General features: G+C 51.7%; 2 long non-coding RNA genes across 2 annotated transcripts in view; one reads left to right on the forward strand and one right to left on the reverse strand.

Moving 5' to 3' along the window:
- LOC140399555 (uncharacterized) overlaps window positions 1–24,729 on the forward strand; it is a 97,044-nt gene that overhangs the window by 42,895 nt on the left and 29,420 nt on the right. The window lies entirely within an intron of this gene.
- On the reverse strand, window positions 13,274–18,146 carry LOC140399525 (uncharacterized). Its single transcript, XR_011937715.1, has 2 exons — window positions 18,044–18,146; window positions 13,274–14,678 (listed from the first exon to the last, which is right to left on the reverse strand). It is a non-coding gene; the product is annotated as an uncharacterized lncRNA (long non-coding RNA).

The following is a 24,729-nucleotide window of genomic DNA, read 5'->3' on the forward strand; positions in this document are numbered from 1 at the left end:
TGCATTGGAGGCCTTGGCAGTATAATTTCATTTATAAATTTGTTTTTAAATGTTTATTTTGTCTCAGCTTTTATTTTTGTGTTGTAGCAAGCAGATGATGGGATGGTCAGTGACAGAGAGAAGGTAAGACACGTGACTGTTGGTGAATGGGGAATTGGGGAACCAGTTACTGATATTGCACTCAGGCAGCCATAGCAGAAAGGGACTCTCTGGGCTGTCTCCTCATACTCCTTGGTCCTGGTCCTCAGATGCACACTGTACAGCTGTGCTAACCCCTCATGATGGTGAGATTATGACTTCCGGTTGCGGCGATGCGGAGCTAAGCAGCACATTTCGGCGGCTCCCTCTAGAATGGACTTTTGCGCTCTCCAGAGGAGCCCCAACGGAAATTTTTTGACCACTTCCCGTGTGGGAAGGTGAGAGCAAGGTCCCCCTCCCGTAGTGTATGGAGGGGACCAGAAGTGGAGCAGGGGAAAAAGCGGCTTTGGAGCAGCGACAGAAACGAGGGAGAAAAAAACAAGATGGCGGAGGGCGGAGATCGAGCAGCATGGGGGCCGGAGCAGCAGGAGTTTCTCAGGCGCTGCGTGGAGGAGCTTAAAAAAGAGGTGCTGGCGCCACTGCTGACGGCGATCGAGGGGCTGAAGGAGACCCAGAAGGCCCAGGAGGTAGAGATCCGAGAGGTGAGGGAAAAAATCACCGAGAACGAGGACGAGATCTTGGGTCTGGCGGTGAAGATGGAGGCGCACGAGGCGCTGCACAAGAGGTGGACCGAAAGATTTGAGCACCTGGAGAACAGGTGGAGGAGGAAGAATCTTCGGATTCTGGGTGTGGAGGGGGCCGATGCCGGGGCGTATGTGAGCACGATGTTCCATTCGCTGATGGGTGCGGAGGCCTCTCCGAGTCCCCTGGAGCTAGATGGGGCTCACCGGGTCCTGGTGAGGAGACCCAAGGCCAACGAACCGCCAAGGGTGATAGTGGTGAGGTTTTATCGTTTCGTGGACAGAGAGTGTGTCCTAAGATGGGTCAAGAAGGAGCGGAGCAATAGATGGGACAATGCGGTGATCCGTGTTTACCAGGACTGGAGCGCGGAGGTGGCAAAGAGGAGAACTGGCTTTAATCGGGCCACGGCGGTGCTGCATAAAAAGAGGGTGAAATTTGGAATGCTGCAGCCAGCGCGACTGTGGGTCACGTTTCAGGATCGACATCGCTACTTTGAAACGCCTGAAGATGCTTGGACCTTTATCCAAACGGAAAAATTGGACTCAAACTGAGGGTCTGTGGGTGTGGGGGGAATGTTGATTGTATACAGGGTTTTAACTATGCGTAAGGAATGTTCCACGGGTGGGACGATGGATGGGGATGGGGGAAGAGATTTGATGGGGAGACTGTGGGGAATGTGGGCGCCGGTGCTGGAGGGAGGGGAGGCCCGGGGATGGGGGAATTGGGATGAGGCCGCAACAGGAGCTGCGCCACGGGGCCGGGCTGGCTCAATAAAGCGCGGGCTTTTTCCCGCGTTAGGGAAGGGCGGAGGGGGGGATGGAGGAGCGCAAGGAGGAGGGGGGATTTCCACACCGGGGGGGGTTCAACTGGAAGGCGGGGGAAGCCGGGGTCAGCAGGTGTCAGCTGACTTACGGAAGTGTTATGGGGGGAGCTAAAGAGCTAAATTTGGATCTAGTGGGGGGGGGGGGGGGGGGAATTGGGTTGCTGCTGCATTGGCCGAGGGGGAACTGAAAACGGAAGAGGTGGTCAGGGCGGAGGTTCCCCGTCTGGGGGACTGGAGGGTGCGGGAGGCGCGGGCACGGGACTGGTCTAGAACAGGAGATGGCTAGTCGGCAGGGGTGGGCAGTGGGAAGCCCCCCAATCTGGCTGATAACGTGGAATGTGAGGGGCCTGAATGGGCCGGTTAAGAGGGCCCGAGTGTTCGCGCACTTAAAGGGACTGAAAGCAGACGTGGTCATGCTTCAGGAGACACATTTGAAGGTGGCAGACCAGGTCAGGTTAAGAAAGGGATGGGTAGGACAGGTATTCCATTTGGGGCTGGATGCGAAGAATAGAGGGGTGGCAATACTGGTGGGGAAGCGGGTGTCGTTTGAGGCCAAGAACATAGTAGTGGACAATGTGGGTCGGTACGTGATGGTGAGTGGTAGGTTGCAGGGGACATGGGTGGTATTGGTAAATGTATACGCCCCGAACTGGGACGATGCTGGATTTATGAAGCGGATGTTGGGGCGCATTCCGGACCTGGAGGTAGGAAGCTTGATAATGGGGGGAGGATTTTAACACGGTGTTGGACCCAGCATTAGATCGTTCCAGATCTAGGACTGGAAAGAGGCCGGCTGCGGCCAAGGTGCTTAGGGAATTTATGGACCAGATGGGGGAGTGGATCCGTGGAGATTTGCCAGGCCTCTGGCCAGCGAATTTTCTTTTTTCTCCCACGTGCACAAAGCCTACTCCCGGATAGATTTTTTTGTTCTGAGCAGGGCGCTGATCCTGAAAGTGGAGGGAACGGAGTATTCGGCCATAGCTATCTCAGAGCACGCCCCGCACTGGGTGGAACTGGAGTTGGGAGAGGAGAGGGACCAACGCCCGTTGTGGCGTTTGGATGTGGGACTACTGGCAGATGAGGAGGTGTGCGGGAGGGTGCGGGGGTGCATTGTAAGGTATTTGGAGGCCAACGACAACGGGAAGGTGCAGGTGGGGGTAGTATGGGAGGCGCTGAAGGCGGTGGTCAGGGGAGAGTTAATCTCCATCAGGGCTCACAGGGAGAAGGGAGAGGGCAGGGAAAGGGAGAGGTTAGTGGGGAGATTTTAAGGGTGGACAGGAGATATGCAGAGGCTCCTGAAGAGGGACTACTCAGGGAGAGGCGAAGTCTCCAGACGGAATTCGACCTGTTGACCACGGGGAAGGCAGAGGCACAGTGGAGGAAAGCACAGGGGGCGACGTATGAGTATGGGGAGAAGGCGAGCCGAATGCTGGCACATCAGTTCCGTAAGAGGATGGCAGCGAGGGAGATAGGTGGAGTCAACGATGGAAGGAGAACTACGGTGCGGAGTTCGGTGAAAGTAAATGAGGCATTTAAGGCCTTCTATGAGGAGCTGTACAGATCCCAGCCCCCCAGCGGGGGAAGAGGGGATGCGACGCTTTTTGGACCAACTGAGGTTCCCGAGGGTGGAGGAGCAGGAGGTGGCTGGTTTGGGGGCGCCAATTGGGTTGGAGGAGCTGATTAAAGGACTAGGGAGCATGCAGGCGGGGAAGGCCCCGGGACCGGATGGGTTCCCGGTTGAGTTCTTTAGGAAGTGCGTAGACCTGTTAGCCCCGTTGCTGGTGAGGACTCTCAATGAGGTAAGGGAGAGGGGGACCCTGCCCCCAACAATGTCTGAGGCGATGATCTCTTTGATCCTGAAGCGGGATAAGGACCCACTGCAATGTGGGTCGTATAGGCCGATTTCGCTCCTTAACGTGGATGCTAAGTTGCTGGCAAAAGTGCTGGCTACGAGGATAGAGGACTGTGTCCCGGGGGTGATTCACGAGGACCAGACGGGATTTGTAAAGGGCAGGCAGCTAAACACCAATGTGCGGAGGCTCCTAAACGTGATAATGATGCCATCGGTGGAGGGAGAGGCGGAGATTGTGGCATCTATGGACACGGAGAAAGCCTTTGACCGAGTAGAGTGGGAGTATCTCTGGGAAGTGTTGTGGAGGTTTGGGTTTGGGGAGGGGTTTATTAGTTGGGTTAAGCTCCTATATAGAGCCCCGGTGGCGAGTGCGGTTACGAATCGGCGGAGGTCGGAGTATTTTCGGCTGTATCGAGGGACGAGGCATGGGTGCCCCCTGTCCCCCCTGTTGTTTGCATTAGCAATTGAACCTTTGGCCCTGGCATTAAGGGAGTCCAGGAAATGGAGGGGGATGGTCAGAGGGGGAGAGTAGCATCGAGTGTCGCTGTATGCAGATGACCTGTTGCTGTATGTGGCGAATCCAGTGGATGGTGGAGGTCATGCAGATCCTATGGGAGTTTGGGGACTTCTCGGGCGATAAGCTCAATGTAGGGAAAAGTGAGCTCTTCGTGGTGCATCCAGGGGACCAGGGAAGAGGGATAGACATAGAACATATAGAACATAGAACGATACAGCGCAGTACAGGCCCTTCGGCCCACGATGTTGCACCGAAACAAAAGCCATCTAACCTACACTATGCCATTATCATCCATATGTTTATCCAATAAACTTTTAAATGCCCTCAATGTTGGCGAGTTCACTACTGTTGCAGGTAGGGCATTCCACGGCCTCACTACTCTTTGCGTAAAGAACCTACCTCTGACCTCTGTCCTATATCTATTACCCCTCAGTTTAAAGCTATGTCCCCTCGTGACAGCCATTTCCATCCGCGGGAGAAGGCTCTCACTGTCCACCCTATCTAACCCCCTGATCATTTTGTATGCCTCTATTAAGTCTCCTCTTAACCTTCTTCTCTCCAACGAAAACAACCTCAAGTCCATCAGCCTTTCCTCATAAGATTTTCCCTCCATACCAGGCAACATCCTGGTAAATCTCCTCTGCACCCGCTCCAAAGCCTCCACGTCCTTCCTATAATGCGGTGACCAGAACTGTACGCAATACTCCAAATGTGGCCGTACCAGAGTTTTGTACAGCTGCAACATGACCTCCTGACTCCGGAACTCAATCCCTCTACCAATAAAGGCCAACACTCCATAGGCCTTCTTCACGACCCTATCAACCTGGGTGGCAACTTTCAGGGATCTATGAACATGGACACCTAGATCCCTCTGCTCATCCACACTTCCAAGACGACCTACCGTTGAGGAGGGCGGAAAGGAGCTTTCGGTACTTGGGGATCCAAATAGCTAGGAGTTGGGGGGCCCTGCATAAACTTAATTTGACGCGGCTCGTGGAGCAGATGGAGGAGGACTTCAAACGATGGGACATGTTGCCACTCTCGCTAGCGGGCAGAGTACAGTCGATTAAAATGACGGTCTTCCCGAGGTTTCTTTTTGTGTTCCAGTGCCTTCCAGTCGTGATCACCAAGGCCTTTTTTGAGAGGGTAGGCAGGAGCATTATGGGTTTTGTGTGGGCGAACAAGACCCCGAGGGTAAGGAGGGGGTTTCTGGAGTGTAGTAGAGATAGAGGAGGGCTGGCGTTGCCGAATCTGGGTGGCTACTACTGGGCAGCCAAAGTGGCGATGATCCGCAAATGGGTGATGCAGGGAGAGGGGGCGGCATGGAAGAGGTTGGAGATGGCGTCCTGTGAAAGAACGAGACTGGGGCGCTGGTGACGGCACCGCTGCCGCTCTCGCCGACAAGGTACACCACGAGTCCGGTGGTGGCGGCAACGCTAAAGATCTGGGGTCAGTGGAGACGACACAAGGGTGTGACGGGAGCCTCGGTGTGGTCCCCGATCAGAGATAACCATCGGTTTGTCCCAGGAAGGATGGACGGGGGGTTTCAGAGCTGCAATCGGGCAGGGATTAGAAGAATGGGGGACCTGTTCATCGATGGGACGTTTGCGAGCCTAGGGGCGTTGGAGGAGAAGTTTGGGCTACCCCCGGGAAATGCTTTCATGTACATGCAAGTGAGGGCGTTTGTGAGGCGACAGGTGAGGGAATTCCCGTTGCTCCCGGCACAGGGGATTCAGGACAGGGTGATTTTGGGTGTATGGGTCGGAGAGGGCAAGGTGTCGGCGATATACAAGGAGTTGAAAGAAGAGGAGGAGGCTTTGGTAGAGGAGCTGAAGGGCAAATGGGAGGAGGAGTTGGGGGAGGAGATTGAAGAGGGTCTGTGGGCTGATGCCCTAAGTAGGGTTAATTCCTCTTCCTCGTGTGCCAGGCTTAGCCTGATACAGTTTAAGGTGATTCACAGAGCGCATATGACAGGGGCGAGGCTGAGTAGGTTCTTTGGGGTAGAGGACAGATGTGAGAGGTGCTCAGGAAGCCCGGCGACCCACGCCCATATGTTCTGGTCGTGCCCGGCACTGGATGGGTTCTGGAGGGGTGTTACGAGGACTATATCTAAGGTGGTGAAAGTCCAGGTCAAGCGAAGTTGGGGGCTAGCACTATTTCGAGTGACGGACGAGCTGGGAGTGCAGGAGGCGAAAGAGGCCGGTATCCTGGCCTTTGCGTCCCTGGTAGCCCGGCGGAGGATCTTGCTATTGTGGAAAGACGCGAAGCCCCCCAGTGTGGAAGCCTGGATAAATGACATGGCAGGGTTCATCAAGCTGGAGAGGATAAAGTTTGCCTTGAGAGGGTCTGCGCGGGGGTTCTTCAGGCGGTGGCAACTGTTCCTAGACTATCTCGCGGAGCGTTAGATGGAGGTTGGTCAGCAGCAGCAGCAACCCAGGGGGGGAGGGGTGTAGAAGCCAAGTTTGGGGGAAGAACAATGGACTTCAGTAAAAGTGAATTATGCTGTATAAATGGGTATTAAAAACTGGGGCTCAACATTTATGCTTAAACAGCTATCTTTTACCTATACTAGTTGTATTTGAAATACTTGGCTTCTACAAGGGGGGAGGGGAGGGGGGGGACGTTTCTTTCGGGGGGGGTGGGTAGAAGGGTGGGCGGGGAAGGTTTTTTTTCCTAGGGGCCCTTGAGTAAGGAAATACATAAACATATGGGAAAGTCGATATGTGCGGGAGGAACCCCTTGTACAAAGTTCTGTATTATGTTGAATTGATATGTTTATGTCTTGCTATGCGACTTTCCCTTTCTTTTTTTGTTACGGGGGGGAGGGGTCTGAATGGTTGAAAATTTTTGTTGAAAAATTCTGAATAAACATATTTTACAAAAAAAAATGATGGTGAGATTATGCGGCATGCAAAAGTCTAGCCAGAGTCTGTTCTGCTGAATACTGCTGCAGAGCTCCTCCACAGTGGCCCTGGCTGTGGACGTGATGCTGTCGCACATTAGCGGTTGTTTCATCAACATCTTGGGGGTTTCCATTGACCAGTAACTGAGCTGGAGTAGCCATATAAAAATCGTGGCTACAAGAGCAAGCCAAAGGCTAGGAATCCTGCAGCGAGTAAATCATCTCCTGACTGCCCAAAGCCTGTCCAGCATCTACAAGGCACAAGTCAGGAGTGTGATGAAATACTCTCTATCTGCCTGGATAATGGCAGCTCCAACAATATCGCTGAATCAAAATTGTGGAACTCCCTCCCTACCAGCACTGTGGGTGTAGCTGCACCTCCGGGAATGCAGCAGTTCAAAAAGGCAGCTCACCACGACCTTTTGAAGGGTGTGGTAGTATGCATTAGGGGTCATGTGGGACTGTGAAGCCGTGATGTCATTGGCTGATAGATCCCGGGTCCTGGTTGGCTGTTGATCTCTAGCTCCGCCCTGAAGGCGGAGTATAAGAACCAGGAATTCTCCCCGCAGCTCCAGTCTGTTGCTGAACTGCGGGGAACGAGTCACGCTTAATAAAGCCTCATCGACTTCACCTCTATTCGTCTCTCGGGAGTCTTTGTGCGCTACAATTTATTAAGCGTGCTTAAAGGACTATGGAGCTCAGGATTGTCCCGGAATTCCTGAGGATCAGCCCCCACGCAGTGAACTCAGCAGCAGTTTTTAAACACTGGCAGACTTGTTTCGAAGCCTACCTCCGAACGGCCCCCGGCCGGGTCACAGAAGACCAGAAACTACAGGTCCTGCACTTGACGGTAAGCCCGGAAATTTACCCTCTCATAGAAGACGCAGAGGATTTCCAGACGGCGTTCGCAGCACTAAAGAGCATCTATGTTCGCCCAGTGAACCAGATCTACGCACGCTACCAACTTGCAATGAGACGGCAATGTCCCGGAGAATCGCTAGACGAATTCTACGCCGCGCTGCTAATTTTGGGACGGGCCTGCAGCTGCCCGCCGGTAAACGCGATTGAAGACACGGACATGTTAATTCGCGATGCGTTTGTGGCTGGTATGAACTCTCCCCAAATCCGCCAAAGACTTTTAGAAAAAGAGTCGCTAGGACTCTCAGAGGCACGGGCCCTTGCAGCCTCACTAGATGTGGCCGCGCGAAACGCCCGCGCCTACGGCCCCGACCGTGCGGCAGCCCCTTGGGCTCCGTGGACCCCCGTCGCGACAAACCCCCGCCCCACAGGCTTGCGCGGTTCAGACGCCAAGTCGTCCCGGGGGAGCCCGCTGCTATTTCTGCGGCCAGGCGAAACACCCCCGGCAGCGCTGCCCGGCCCGCGCAGCGATTTGCAAGAGCTGCGGGAAAAAGGGCCATTTCGCGGCTGTGTGCCGGTCCCGGGGGGTCGCTGCTGTCCCCGGAGAAGAAGGAGCCCTGCGCGTTCCAAACGCTCCCCAAACCCCCCCAGCGCCCCATGTGCGACCCGCAGGCGCTGCCATTTTGGGTCCCGGCCACCACGAGGGGAGGGGGGGCGCCGCCATCTTGGGACCCCCCAGCCCTGCGCGACTCATGGGGGCGGCCATTTTGTCCACCCCCGCCGCCATCTTGTGACCCCCCAGCCATGTGCGATGCATGGGGGCGGCCATTTTGTTCACCCCCGCCGCCATCTTGGACGGCAACAATGGACCCCAGCATCGACGGCTCCACGGGGTTCGAGGAAGACGCTAAAGCACTACGACCACGTCTGGCCTCAATGACGCTGGACCAAGCACGGCCCCGGACGCTCCAGACGACGACAACAACGGTGCTGATCAACGGACACGAGACACCATGCCTGGTCGACTCTGGGAGCACAGAAAGCTTCATCCACCCCGACACGGTAAGACGCTGTTTTTTGACCATCCGTCCCAGTGCGCAAAAGATTTCCCTAGCTGCAGGATCCCACTCCGTACAGATCAAAGGCTTCTGCATAGTGACCCTAACGGTGCAAGGGAGGGAGTTTAAAAACTACAGGCTCTACGTCCTTCCCCAACTCTGCGCGCCCACATTACTGGGATTAGATTTCCAGTGCAATCTGCAGAGCCTAACTTTCCAATTCGGCGGCCCAATAACCCCACTCACTATCTGCGGCCTCGCAACCCTCAAGGTTGAGCCCCCACCCTTGTTTGCAAACCTCACCCCGGATTGCAAACCCGTCGCCACTGGGAGCAGATGGTACAGCGCCCAGGACCGGACATTTATTTGGTCCGAAGTCCAGCGGCTACTGAAGGAAGGCATAATCCAGGCCAGCAATAGTCCCTGGAGAGCACAGGTGGTAGTAGTAAAGACAGGGGAGAAGCAAAGGATGGTCATAGACTATAGCCAGACCATCAACAGGTACACACAGCTAGATGCGTACCCTCTCCCCCGCATATCCGACATGGTCAATCGGATTGCCCAATATAAGGTCTTCTCCACCGTGGACCTCAAGTCCGCCTACCATCAGCTCCCCATCTGCCCAAGTGACCGCAAGTACACAGCCTTCGAGGCAGACGGGCGATTATACCACTTCCTAAGGGTCCCATTTGGCGTCACAAACGGGGTCTCGGTCTTCCAACGGGAGATGGACCGAATGGTTGATCAACACGAGTTGCAGGCCACGTTCCCGTATCTCGACAACGTAACCATCTGCGGCCACGATCAGCAGGACCACGACGCCAATCTCCAAAAATTCCTCCAGACAGCTAAAGCCTTGAACCTCACATACAACGAGGACAAGTGCGTTTTTAGCACAAACTGGCTAGCCATCTTGGGATATGTAGTGCGCAATGGGATAATAGGCCCCGACCCCGAACGTATGCGCCCCCTCATGGAATTTCCCCTCCCTCACTGCTCAAAAGCCCTAAAACGCTGCCTGGGGTTCTTTTCATATTACGCCCAGTGGGTCCCCCAGTACGCAGACAAGGCCCGCCCCCTAATACAGACCACGACCTTCCCTCTGTCGACAGAGGCTTGCCAGGCCTTCAGCCGCATCAAAGCGGATATCGCAAAGGCCACGATGCGCACCATCGACGAGTCCCTCCCCTTCCAGGTCGAGAGCGACGCCTCCGATGTAGCTCTAGCGGCCACCCTTAACCAAGCGGGCAGACCCGTGGCCTTTTTCTCCCGAACCCTCCACGCCTCAGAAATCCGCCACTCCTCAGTGGAAAAGGAAGCACAAGCCATAGTGGAAGCTGTGCGACATTGGAGGCATTACCTGGCCGGCAGGAGATTCACTCTCCTCACTGACCAACGGTCGGTAGCTTTCATGTTCGATAATGCACAGCGGGGCAAAATTAAAAATGACAAGATCTTAAGGTGGAGGATCGAGCTCTCCACCTTCAACTATGAGATCTTGTACCGTCCCGGAAAGCTGAACGAGCCGTCCGATGCCCTATCCCGCGGCACATGTGCCAACGCACAAATTAACCGTCTCCAAACCCTCCACGAGGACCTCTGCCACCCGGGGGTCACTCGGTTCTACCATTTTATAAAGTCCCGCAACCTCCCCTACTCCGTGGAGGAGGTCCGTACAGTCACAAGGAACTGCCACTTCTGCGCAGAGTGCAAACCGCATTTTTTCAGGCCGGATAGTGCGCACCTGATCAAGGCTTCCCGTCCCTTTGAACGCCTCAGTCTGGATTTCAAAGGGCCCCTCCCCTCCACCGACTGCAACACATACTTCCTGAACGTGGTGGACGAGTCCTCCCGTTTCCCCTTCGCCATCCCCTGCCCTGACATGACAGCGGCCACAGTCATTAAAGCCATTAGCACCATATTCACACTGTTCGGTTGCCCCGCATACGTCCATAGCGACAGGGGGTCCTCCTTCATGAGTGACGAGCTGCGCCAGTTCCTGCTCAGCAAGGGTATAGCCTCGAGCAGGACGACCAGCTACAACCCCCGGGGGAACGGGCAAGTAGAGAGGGAGAACGGCACGGTCTGGAAGACCGTCCTGCTGGCCCTACGGTCCAGGGATCTCCCAGTTTCACGGTGGCAGGAGGTCCTCCCGGACGCCCTCCACTCCATCCGGTCGCTACTGTGTACCACCACTAACCAAACGCCTCATGAGCGCCTCCTTGTCTTCCCCAGGAAGTCCTCCTCTGGAACGTCGCTGCCGACCTGGCTGGCGGCCCCAGGACCCATCTTGCTCCGGAAACGTGCGGGCGCACGAGTCGGACCCGTTGGTCGAGAGGGTTCACCACCTCCACGCGAACCCGCAGTACGCCTACGTGGAGTACCCCGACGGCCGACAGGACACGGTCTCCCTGCGAGATCTGGCGCCCGCCGGCAACACACACACACCCTCGACACCAATCACCCCCTCCCTGCCACCGGCGCACCCCGCGACAGCCCCCTTCCCGGGAGGATCACTCCTCCTCCCAGGCCCGACCAGAAGTGAAGCTGAAGCAGAAACCGTAAAGCTCCCGGAGGCGACAACACTGGAACAAGCACCACCACCACCGGGGCTGAGGCGATCGACAAGGACGACCAGACCGCCCGCCCGACTCGTGGCATCGGTGTAACACTAGAATGTTGTGGACTTTAACAAGAATGTTTTTTTTTCCTTTTCCCTCTTACGAATACTGTAAATAGTTCAAAGCAAAAAACCCTGTACATAGCCCAGTGTAGGGCACTGTAATGACATGCAAAAGTTTTTTTCCCCCCAGGACCAGCCTTGTAAACCCCTACCACCATGCGAAGCACCACCCCGCCGGGTTCATTTTTAACAAGGGGTGAATGTGGTAGTATGCCTTAGGGGTCATGTGGGACTGTGAAGCCGTGATGTCATTGGCTGACAGATCCCGGGTCCTGGTTGGCTGTTGATCCCTAGCTCCGCCCTGAAGGCGGAGTATAAGAACCAGGAATTCTCCCCGCAGCTCCAGTCTGTTGCTGAACTGCGGGGAACGAGTCATGCTTAATAAAGCCTCATCGACTTCACCTCTATTCGTCTCTCGGGAGTCTTTGTGCGCTACAAAGGGCAACTAGGGATAGGCAATAAATGCTGACCTCACCAGCGCTGCCGCATCCCTTAAATGAATTTTTAAAATATTTAATGCGCCAAATGGCTTTCATTGTACGCATGCTGCGCACATTTGTGTGGGTTGCAAATCAGAGTCATCAGCAATTTGGTCAGCCTTGGGTGCCATTTTGGCTCAAGTGCAGTTGGCACAGAGTACTGTTGCCAGAATATTGGGGATTGACCTGCACGATTTGCTGCGTACAGTCACAGCAGCTGGATGTTTTGGTGTCGGGCAGAGTTGACATGCACTGCCTGCAGAGAGATGTGAGCTCAGTCAGTGGCACCCTGCACCATGGAGAAGCCTGCAAAGCTGCTTGCTTACTCTGCTTCTCTGTGGCAAGAAAGAATGAAACATAATTATTTCTCCCTGAACAGAGGGTCTCAATGAACTCCAACTGAGACTCCAGCCTGTATTCGTGCTGTAGTCCAAGGGAAATTTTGACCAGTGTATCCATGGGAGAAAGTAGTTTGTGCAGAGGCCTCAAAGTTAACAAAACAACCCTTCAACACCTGACACCATTCCCTGCAAACCTATGCAGCTTTAAACAACTATGGAAAGCACAAAACACTTGAAGACAGCAACTATCTTCTTAGTAGTTGGTGATCCTTTGAAACGGTTGGGGCTCCCCCATGCTGCTGAACATATGTTTGGCTGATTGAGGTTTAGAGAGAGCGTTGACTGTGGTGTTGAGTTCCAAAGTAGCAACCCTGACTTGATCCGGCTGTTTTACATCTGCCGTGTAACAATGCTCTCAACCATATGGCATCTGCTGCAATTTGTCCCACAAAAATGTGCATGTGCCTCAAGCACCATCTTGGAGCTGTATGGGTCCTTAGAGTGCCCAAAAAGTGAGCACTTAATGTATTCAATTCCTCACCCAACTTTTCTAGATTATATGCAATTTGGATCAAATTTTTTAATGTGCCGAGAAACACAATTCTGTTGCATTTGAGTTAAATTTGGAAAAACTACTCTTGAGGTAAAGCTGATAAATGTTCAGTGCTCCCAATGGAGAGCTTTGTGCATTAATTTTAATGGATGGAAAATCATGCAAAAACATGAACAATGATCAAAATATTGATTGCTTTCCTGCGAAGTTCTGTAACCGGAGCACTAATCGTAAAATCTATTGAAATATTACGTATATTATGGAGATTTTATAAATTGAATAGCCTGAATTCCAAACTGGTGATATATTTCATTTTATTTATTTCTAATGTGAAAAGTAACTAACTCCTTAGCAACAAGGGCAGTTCACTGAACCATATCTAACATGGCCTCACACTGCAAGCTTCACACAAAGGATACCATCATTTGACAATAATTTCTCACATCCTAATAGAAGAATCTATTTGAAAAAATAAACAACAAAACTATTATTTTATTTTTCAGCACTGGAGAAACGGGACTGTAAAAGCAGTGTTTTATTTATATCTTGTCGCACGTTCGTCTTTGATTATATTTTTACAGCTTCTTCAAAAGTAATTTGAGTGTTTTATCTTAAACAATAATTTTAAATATTTACAATGCGTTTTCATAAATTTTGCTGATCCATATCAGTGGAGGCAGACATTTGTCTGAAACCTGATTAAGATGTAACAAACTTGCCAAAGGAGCATTGTGCCTGAATCAGAGTTTCCATAGAGCATCTAAAAATAGCCAATCGGATAAATGTGACATCGCAATCTCTTCAATCATTCGTTCAGTGATTCAAGCTTAAAAAAATAACAACAGCCACATTCTACAGAGGTAATTAGATTTCTAAAATGTTTGGCCTGTATTGAAATTCAGCAGCTGATTGAATATATTCAATGTGCTGAGGTGTAAAAATCAAATAATTGGACAACTTGTTTCAATCAGGATTTCCATAACCTATACACATAACTAATTATTAAAACTTAGCACAGCCCACAGAACTTCAACTTAATCAAAAGTGACACTTAACTAAAAGATATAAATTGACTGAATTTTCTTAAACTAAATCTAATCACTGCAAGGGTTTTATGCCTGAATCATGATTTTGTATTTAAATGAGCATTGGAGAGAAGTATTTTAAATTCTAAAATTTGCGACCCAAGGGCCATCATCATTCCACATCAAACTGGATATTTCAAGCACACCCTCAGCCTGCAATACTGCATCATCCGGTTTACCAGTACTGCATTGGTTAGCTTTCCAACAGCCAGCACCCATGTTCTGTCTTTCTACATCTTCTGCTTTGGTTGTGTTGGCATCACAGACTAACTAACATCTGTATTCTGCAAACATTTATATGGTTACTGCTAGTTAACCAGACGTGACCTGCTGATATGGTAGTCCTGATAATGAAAAACTAGAGATGAGTCTTGAAGATTTCCAGTTATGCGGTTGTGACTATTCCCTTTGGCAGCTTGTTCCACTGTGGGATTGTTCTTGGGAAGAAAGATTGTTGATACACTGTCTCAGAAACAAATGGCCTTGTGTTTCGTCATTGCCAGAGAGCACCAGGTACTTGTTTCTGTCAATTCCCATCACTTAGTCTAACATACTCTGTTATATTCCAAAGGCTATCCAGTGGTGGATCCTTTTTGGTAATGCCCATGAGGTTGTTTTTTTTGGCATTGAATGCCATCTCCGATTGGTCCTTTCAGCTTTGCAATTTCAGAAGATCATCTTGCAGTGGGCTGATATGATCTTGAGTTTTCCCTGAAGCGTAAAGCACCTTCTCATTTGCCAAAAGTAAAATAGTGCAGATGCTGGAAATCTGAAAATGCTGGAAGTGATCAGCAGGCCCAGCAGCACCTGTGGAGAGAGAAACCGAGCTAACATTTCAGGTTGATGATCTTTCATCAGAACTGGGAAAAGTTAGAAATATGACGGGTATTAAGTACGTCAAATGGGGGAGGGTGGAAAAAGAACAAAAGGGAAAATCTGCCATAAAGCAGGAGAGGGCAGACTTTAAATGACAAAAGAGTTGGGGATAGAACCAAAGGGAGTACTAATGTGACAAATAAAGAAATAAAAGATGTGCCCGGAGGAGGTGTGAATGACAATGTGATGAACAGCCGCCCCACCACTTCCTTCCCCTTCCCTCTGACCCTGTCCCTGCTTCCAATCTCACACCTCATCGTGTATTCATGATACACTCTGACCTCCCTTTCTGACCCTGAACGATCTGTCCCTGCTAAGGACCGAACTTTATCCACTTGTACCCGCATCTCAATGAATTTCGAGCTTTGTATGACTCTGAACTCTTCTTGTGTTGCCTTTGCCTCTGCGCCCACTTCTTTTATCAGGAATCATCTCCCTGCACAGCCTACCCTTTTGCCCATCTCCAGAGTTCTCGCTCCACCTGGACCTGACCTCCACCTAGCAGAGGCTGTACATTCTTACACTTCCTCCTGGACCATGATCCCACCACTAACCATGTTGCTAAGACAGTCACTGACCACATTTCCTCCGCAGCTCTCCCTCCCTATAACCTCCAACCTCATAGGCCCCAAACAGTCCATTTCACCTCCTTCCCAAGATCCATAAACAGGACTATCCTGACAGACTTATCCTTTCTGATAATTCATGACCGACTGAGCATTATTGTACAATAATGTACAATATTCCTACTTTCCTAATAGATCAGTAGCATTTTGTCAACTGTCAAGCGAACATATATATATCCGGGGCTTCTACTAGCTTCCATTCTCACTTTTTTCAAAATCAATTGAAGAAACGTTGGAGGACAAATTTCAACAACTTTATTTAGGTTTTTAAAAGGTGTTTAAAAAGAAATAGTGTGTGCATGTGACTGCTTGTCACACTTGAGCTGAGGAGGTAAGTGCCTGAAAATGACCAAAGCAAAACCGATTCTCAAGGTGTTGATTATGAATACTTTCAAGTAATTTCCTGGCTGAGCTTTTGCCTACAGACTCAAAAGTTGAAAGCTCAGATGGGCTGTTCTTAACTTGCCTCAACAGAGAATACAATTTTTTAATGCCAGTCCAGTTCCTGCACAGAACCTTACAGGGAGACGTTTCCTCTCTATGTTCAGAGCAAGGTTAATAATCGTTATCACTAGCGATCGAGAAATTTTTGTCTGAAACCAGCACAAAGTCCTTCCCCTGTGTGGAGAACGGCTGTTCTGACCAGTAAAATTGGGCTTGAGAGGCTTGTATCTTCAGTCACCACTCCTGCTGTTGTCTGATCATCAGCATTTGCCAATGCAACATGTTGTTTCCTGGCTGGAGGGGAAACAATATTTTTGGGGTGGAAAGAGGCAAAAATATAAAGGTTTGTCACCAATCTGAAAATTTTAGATAATTAGTGTTCCTGCATCATTTTTGGATCATTATAAGTCACCAAAGAGTTCCAGATGGAATTTAGTTTGGTGTTCACAAGTTCAACCCAAACCTTTTTTTCCATTTGCAACAACATCAAACCAGGAAGTGGACCAACAATAAGTTAATGAGAAGTGGCAGCCATCATTGTGGCCTTCTACAGGCGGGAGAAGATCTGAAACTGGTGTTTTCCCACCGAGAAGGTGCCGCCCCCTCAAGTTTTGTTTTTTGTTTTGTGACACCACCGCAAACATTTATTTTGTGTAAATAGGAAATTGTGCATGAACCGAGAAAGTAGATGAAAATGTAATAACCAACCTTTCCCTATTCTACCCTGGGGTCCCAGGGCTCCATTTTCCCCAGCCACTTTTAAGATGAAAATTGTCTTTTTTTAATAAATAAGACCACGTGAGAGAACAGCCAACAATGGTTGTCAATTCCATGGTGTACCTCCTCCATTCTCGCACCCCTCCACCCCTATCCTTCCAACTACTGCTCGAAACATCTACAATGTTAACTCTTTGCTCATTTGTTCAATCGTACACCTTTTTTTTGTACGAATTTCCTTGGCAGTTCTGTCAATCATCTGCCCTCACTTAGGCAACAGGGCCTTGGCAACAGTAAAGAAATAGGTTTCCACCTTTTACTGGTGCTAGTCCACCAATTAATTTGTTGAATGGAATTTCACAGAATGCCGAGATAGGCAATGGTTGCATAGTCTGTGAAACCCTAGTCCAACAGAGCGCTACAGTGCCCAAAGCTGCACACTGTCCCCTAAAACTACCCTAACCCATGTTTTGTGCAAATCCATCACTACTTTTTCACTCTTGCAGTTTATGCCCCTAAAAAAAAAGAATACTTTCAAGTGTGTACCATTCAGTAGTTATTTCTAGTTAATTGATATCTTACAGCAAGAAAGGAGGCTATTTCACCCAGTGTGTCTGTCTTTGCTCTGTAATAGAGCCATCCAATTAGTCCCACTCCCCAGCTCTTTTCCTACAGCCCTGTAGTGTTTTTCCTGAAGTTACTAATGAATTTGCTGCTGTCATACTTTCTGACTGTGCCTTCCAGATTATAACAACCCATCGTGTAAAACAAAAACTCCTCACCTCTCTTCCGGATCATTTGCCAATTATCCTAAATCTGTGTCCTTCGATTACTGACCGACCTGGCAAGTGGATTTGTTTCTCCTTACTTATCCGATCAAAACCTCAATCACCTGGTCACTTTCCCTGGTCTAAATTGAACAATCCTGGCTTTCCTAGCCTCTCCAAGTAACTAAAATCTCTCATTCCTGATATAAATCTGTTAAACCTTCTCTACATCCTTTCTACTGTCTCTGCTGCCAGACATGCTGAGGTCAGCTAATTGAGCACAGACTGTGGTTTGATTATTGGCATTTCTGCTCTGTATTATCTGGTAAAAGATCGCGCCAGACACAATACACTTATGGAACCATCAAGGAAAGGTTTGTTTTGCTATTCCAGCAACATAAAGCTGTCATATAATCACTATTGACTAGTCTTATTTCCTCATTCTGTGATTCTTGTGTATCTACCCATTTGAATGGTGGAGTTGATCCAAGGGACCAATTTTCATCTGTGTGCAGAGGTGCGCTTTGATGCACGAAAGGCAATGGTTTGACTTTTTTTGGGAGGAAATCAAATTTTCTTCTGCATTCCTGACCCCGCGCCATTTTCCTCTGGTCTTTTGGTGGAATGAGAATTTCTAGTGTACAAGATGCACTCCTGCTTACGCTGAGGTAGGAGGCGGGATTCTAATGGGGCTATGTCCCCACGCCCGTGAGAAAACGCACGCGAATTACACTGTACTTACCTGGAGTAAGTCCAGAATGATTCTCCTACCTGGAGGGGCTAGCAGGGCCCCGGAGTAGTCCTCGCAGCTCCGGATGCCGATATGGAGCCCCGCACTTCCGGTCGGGGGTCCGTGCATGCGCATGGCGGCTGCGTGTGTCGGCCACCCCGTGCGACATGGCTGACCCAGACCGTGGACCGGCACCAAGAAGATAGGCACTCCCAGATTGTGCGCGCCTGCGGTTCAGTGGCCCCCAATCGATAGCCTGGCCGTCCTGGAGGCTCCCCTCCCCCCCGTGAATAATCCCCCCAACCCCAGACTGAGTCCGCAGCCGCCACGCCAGGTGGAACCATAAGAGAACCACGCCGGCGGGAACTCAGCCAGCTGCATCTGGAGAATCGCCGCAGAGGCCTCTTTCAATGGCCCCCGACTGGCGCTGCATCGACCGCGCCTGCCTGATTGGCGGCGATTCTCGGGGAACGGAGAATCGCAGGAGCGGTGCTGGACCCGATCTCGGGTTTGATGCCCATCCTCCGCCCCCGCACCAAGCACGATTTTGGCGTGGAGGCTCGGAGAATCCCGACCAGGGCTTCCCATTTTAAATGGGGTACAAAAATCGGATTTCCTCCCACACATTATTTCCATAAGACCATAAGATATAGGAGCAAGGACTTCCGGTTGCGGCGATGCGGAGCTAAGCCGCACATTTCGGCAGCTCCCGCTTTAACGTACTTTTGGGCTCTCCGGAAGAGCCCCAACGGAAATATTTTGATTGAATCCTGTGTGGGAAGGTGAAGTAAGGTCCTTACGTCGTATGGCGGGGATTAGCGACGGTGCGACGGAGAAAGAGGCTTTGGAGCAGCGGCAAAAACGAGGGGGAAAAGCCAAGATGGCGAAGGAACGAGATCGAGCAGCATGGGCCAATGCTGTTGGCGATCGAGGGGCTGAAGGAGACCCAGAAGGCCCAGGCGGTGGAGCTCCGTGAGGTGAGGTATAAAACTAATGAGAACGAGGACGAGATCCTGGGCCTGGCGGTAAAGATGGAGGCACACGAGGCGATGCACAAGAGGTGTGCCGAGAGACTCGAGGTCCTGGAGAACAGGTCGAGGAGGAAGAATCTCCAGATTCTGGGTCTCCCCGAAGGAGTGGAGGGGGCTGATGCCGGGGCGTATGTGAGCACAATGCTCCATTCGCTGATGGGTGCGGAGGTCTCTCCGAGCCCCCTGGAGCTAGAAGGGGCTCACCGGGTCCTGGCAAGGAGGCCCAAGGCTGGCGAGCCGCCAAGGGCGATAGTGGCGAGGTTCCATCGCTTCGCGGACAAAGAGAGTGTCCTGAGATGGGCCAAGAAGGCGCGGAGCAGTAGATGGGAGAATGCGGTGATCCGAGTCTACCAGGACTGGGGTGCGGAGGTGGCAAAGAGGAGAGCGGGCTTCAACCGGGCCAAGGCGGTGCTGCATAAAAAAAGGGTGAGATTCGGAATGCTGCAGCCTGCGCGACTGTGGGTCACTTATCAGGACCAACACCACTATTTCGAAACGCCAGAAGAGGCTTGGATCTTTATCCAAACCGAAAAATTGGACTCGAACTGAGGGGCTGTGGTTGTTGGGGAGATGTTGACTGTATATAGGGTTGTAAATATGGGTAAAGAATGTTTCACGGGTGGGATGATGGATGGGGATGGGGGAAGAGTTCTTTTTTCTTTTGATGAGATAGTGGGGAATCTGGGCGTCGGTGCTGGAGGGAGGTGAGACTCGGGGATGGGGGAACTGGGATAAGGCCGCAACAGGAGCTGCGCCACAGGGGGTGGGGCTGGCTCAGGAAAGCGCGGGCTTTTTACCGCGCTTGGGAGGGAGGGGATATTCCCACACGGGGGAGATCAACGGGAAGGCGGGGGAAGCCGGGGTCAGCAGAAGTCAGCTGACTCACGGAAGTAGTATGGGGGGAGCAAAAGAGCTAGATGCGGGTCTAGCGGGAAGGGGGGAGGGGGGAGGGAAGGGGGGGATAATAGGGTTGCTGCTGCACTGGCCGAGGAGGAACTGAAAATGGAAGAGGTGGTCGGGGCGGGGGTTCCCCGCCTGGGGGACTGGAAGGTGCGGGAGACGCGGGCACGGGACTGGCCTAAGATAGGAGATGGCTAGTCGGCGCGGGGTGGGGGGGGGGGGTGGGTAGGCCCCCAATCCGGGCCGGTTAAGAGGGCCCGAGTGTTCGCGCACTTAAAGGGACTGAAGGCAGACGTGGTCATGCTTCAGGAGATGCATCTGACGGTGGCAGATCAGGTCAGGTTAAGGAAGGGATGCGTAGGACAGGTGTTCCATTCGGGGCCGGATGCGAAGAATAGAGGGGTGGCAATACTGGTGGGGAAGCAGGTGTCGTTTGAGGCCAAGAACATAATAGCGGACAATGGAGGCCGATATGTGATGGTGAGCGGTAGGTTGCAGGGGACGGGGGTATTTGGTAAATGTATACGCCCCGAACTGGGACGATGCTGGATTCATGAAACGATGTTGGGGCGTATTCCGGACTTGGAGGTAGGGAGCTTGATAATGGGTGGGGATTTCAACACGGTGTTGGACCCAGCATTAGATCGTTCCAGATGGGGAAGAAGCCGGCTGCGGCCCAGGTGCTAAGGGGGTTTATGGATCAGATGGGGGGAGGAGATCTGTGGAGATTTGCCAGGCCTTTGGCCAGATAATTTTATTTTTTCTCCCATGTACATAAGGCCTACTCCCGGATAGATTTTTTTGTTCTGGGCAGGGCATTGATCCCGAAAGTGGAGGGAACGGAGTATTCGGCCATAGCCATTTCAGACCACGCCTCGCATTGGGTAGAGCGAGAGCTGGGGGAGGAGAGGGACCAACGCCCGTTGTGGTGGTTGGATGTGGGACTGCTGGCGGACGAGTAAGTGTGTGGGAGGGTGCGGGGGTGCATCGAAAGATATCTGGTGGCCAACGACAACGGGGAGGTGCAGGTGGGAGGCGCTGAAGGCGGTGGTCAGGGGAGAGTTAATCTCCATATGGGCTTATAGGGAGAAGAGAGAGGGCAGGGAAAGGGAGAGGTTAGTGGGGGAGATTTTAAGGGTGGACAGGAGATAGGCAGAGGCCCCTGATGAGGGGCTACTCAGGGAGAGACAAAGTCTCCAGACGGAATTCGACCTGTTGACCACAGGGAAGGCAGAGGCACAGTGGAGAAAGGCACAGGGGACGATGTATGAATATGGGGAGAAGGCGAGCCAGATGCTGGCACATCAGCTCCGTAAGAGGATGGCAGCGTGGGAAATAGGTGGAGTCAAGGATGGCAGGGGAACTACGGTGCGGAGTGCGGTGAAAGTGAATGAGGCATTCAAGGCCTTTTACGAGGAGCTGTATAGGTCCCAGCCCCCAGGGGGCTCCTAAACGTGATAATGATGCCAATGGTGGGGGGAGACGCGGAGATAGTGGCAGCTATGGACGCGGAGAAGGCCTTTGACCGAGTGGAGTGGGAGTATCTCTGGGAAGTGTTGCGGAGATTTGGGTTTGGAGAGGGGTTTATCAGTTGGGTTAGGCTCCTATATAGAGCCCCGGTGGTGAGTGTGGTTACAAATCGGCGGAGGTTGGACTATTTTCGGCTGTATCGAGGGACGAGGCAGGGGTGCCCCCTGTCCCCCTTGTTTGCACTAGCAATTGAACCTTTGGCCATGGCATTAAGGGAGTCTGGGAAATGGAGGGGGGTGGTCCGAGGGGGAGAGGAGCATCGAGTGTCGCTGTATGCAGACGACCTGTTGCTGTTTGTGGCGGACCCAGTGGAGGGGATGGTGGAGGTCATGCAGATCCTAAGGGAGTTTAGGGACTTCTCGGGCTATAAGCTCAATGTAGGGAAGAGCGAGCTCTTTGTGGTGCATCCGGGGGATCAGGGAAGAGGGATAGAGACCTACCGCTGAGGAGGGCGGATAGGAGCTTTCGATACTTGGGGATCCAGGTAGGTAGGAGCTGGGGGGCCCTGCACAAACTTAACTTGACGAGGCTGGTGGAGCAGATGGAGGAGGACTTTAAACGGTGGGACATCCGTGATCCGTAAATGGGTGATGGAGGGAGAGGGGGCGGCATGGAAGAGGTTGGAGATGGCGTCCTGTAAAGGAACGAGCCTGGGGGCGCTGGTGACAGCACCGCTGCCGCTCTCGCCGACAAGGTACACCACGAGCCCAGTGGTGGCGGCAAAGCTAAAGATCTGGGGGCAGTGGAGATGGCACAGGGGTGCGATGGGAGCCTCAGTGTGGTCCCCTATCAGAGACAACCATCGGTTTGTCCTGGGAAGGATGGACGGGGGGTTTCAGAGCTGGCATAGGGCAGGGATTAAAAGAATGGGGGACCTGTTCATTGATGGGACGTTTGCGAGCTTAGGGCGCTGGAGGAGAAGTTTGGGCTACCCCCGGGAAACGCTTTCAGGTACATGCAAGTAAGAGTGTTTGTGAGGCGGCAGGTGAGGGACGCCCCGCTGCTCCCGGCACAGGGGATTCAAGACGGTGATTTCGGGCGTATGGGTCGGAGAGGGCAAGGTGTCGGCGATATACCAGGAGATGAAAGAAGAGGGGGAGGCTTTGGTCGCGGAGCTGAAGGGTAAATGGGAAGAGGAGCTGGGGGAGGAGATTGAGGAGGGTCTGTGGGCTGATGCCCTAAGTAGGGTTAATTCTTCTTCCTCGTGTGCGAGGCTCAGCCTGATACAGTTTAAGGTAGTTCACAGAGCGCACATGACGGGGGCAAGGCTGAGTAGGTTCTTTGGGGTGGAGGACAGATGTGGGAGGTGCTCAGGAAGCCCGGCGAACCATGTCCATATGTTTTGGTCATGCCCGGCACTGGAGGGGTTCTGGAGGGCAGTTGCGAGAACAGTATCTAAGGTGGTGAAAGTCCGGGTCAAGCCAAGCTGGGGGCTTGCGCTATTTGGAGTAGCGGCCGAGCCGGGAGTGCAGGAGGCGAAAGAGGACGGTATTCTGGCCTTTGCGTCCCTAGTAGCCTGGCGAAGGATCTTGTTAATGTGGAATGGGGCGAAGCCCCCCAGTGTGGAAGCCTGGATAAATGATATGGCAGGATTTATCAAGTTGGAGAGGATAAAGTTTGCCTTGAGGGGGTCTGCGCAGGGGTTCTACAGGCGGTGGCAACCGTTCCTAGACTATCTCGCGGAGCGTTAGATGAAGGTCGACAGCAGCAGCAACCCAGGAGGGGGTGGGGGGAAGGGGGGATATCTTTCTTGGAGGGGGGGGGGGGGGTGGAGGAGGGAGGGAGGGGGAAGGTTTTTTTTCTGGGGGGCATTTGAGCAAGAAAATACATGAATGATCCGGACTGAAATGTACTGGAGGAATCCAATGTACAGAGTTCTGTATCATATTGACTTGCCAAGTTCATGTCTTGCTACGCAAACTTTCTTTCTTTTGTGTTACGGGGTGGGTGGGGGGGGGGGGGGGGGGGTTTGTTTGTAAGGTTGAAAATTTTGTTAACAAATTCTTAATAAATATATTTTTAAAAAAGATAAAGGAGCAAAATTAGGCCACTCGACCCATTGATTCTGCTCTGCCATTCAATCATGGCTGATATTTTTCTCCTGCCTTCTTATAACCCCTGATCCCCTTATTAATCAAGAATCTATCTATCTCTTAAAGACACTCAGTGATTTGGCCTCCACAGCCTTCTGCGGCAAAGAGTTCCACAGATTCCACCCTCTGGCTGAAGAAATTCCTCCTCATCTCTGTTTTAAAGGATCGTCCCTTTAGTCTGAGATTGTGTCCTCTGCTTCGAGCTTTTTCTACTGTGGAAACATCCTATCCATGTCCACTCTATCCAGGCCTCACAGTATCCTGTAAGTTTCAAGAAGATCTCCCCTCATCCGTCTAAACTCCAATGACTACAGAACCAGACTCAACCGTTCCTCATATGACAAGCCCTTCATTTCAGGGATCATTCTTGTGAACATCACCAAATCCAGAATTGCCTGTCCCCTAGTAGGCTCTGTCACAAGCTGCTCCAAAAAAAACATCTCTTAGGCATTCCACAAATTCCTTTTCTTGGGATCCACGACCAACCTGATTTTCCCAGTCCACTTGCATATTGAAGGCGCCCATGATTATTGTACTATTGCCTTTTTTACATGCCTTTTCTATCTCCTGATTTATTTTCTTCCCCACATCCTGACTACTGCTAGGGGGCTGTACATAACTCCCATCAGGGTCTTTTTACCTTTACGATTCCCCAACTCTACCCACAGAGATGCTATGCTTTCTGATCCTATATCGCTCCTTGCTATCGATTTAACTTCATTCCATACTAACAATGCTACCCCGCCCCCTTTGCCCATCTGCCTGCCCTTTCGATGGGACATATATCCTTGCATATTTAGATCGCAGCCCTGATCCCCTTACAGCCACGTCTCTGTGATGCCCACAACATTGTACCGGCCAATTTCAATGTGCGCAACAAGCTCATTTAATTTGTTCCGTATACTGCATGCATTTAGGTACAACACCCTCAATCCTGCATTGACCACCTCCCTTCTCACACTTGTCACCTTTTTTGCTCTGCTGAGGGTGATTATATTCTCTTATTTTGTTTCTCTATTTCCCCTTCAGTTATTACACCTTCTAAGCTAATATTCTGGTTCCCACCTCCCTGCCATACTAGTTTAAATCCTCCTGAGTGACTCTAGCAAACCTCCCAGCCAGAATATCGGTGCCTTTCCGGTTT

Source organism: Scyliorhinus torazame, chromosome 2, assembly GCF_047496885.1.
Source record: "Scyliorhinus torazame isolate Kashiwa2021f chromosome 2, sScyTor2.1, whole genome shotgun sequence".
NCBI lineage: Eukaryota > Metazoa > Chordata > Chondrichthyes > Carcharhiniformes > Scyliorhinidae > Scyliorhinus > Scyliorhinus torazame.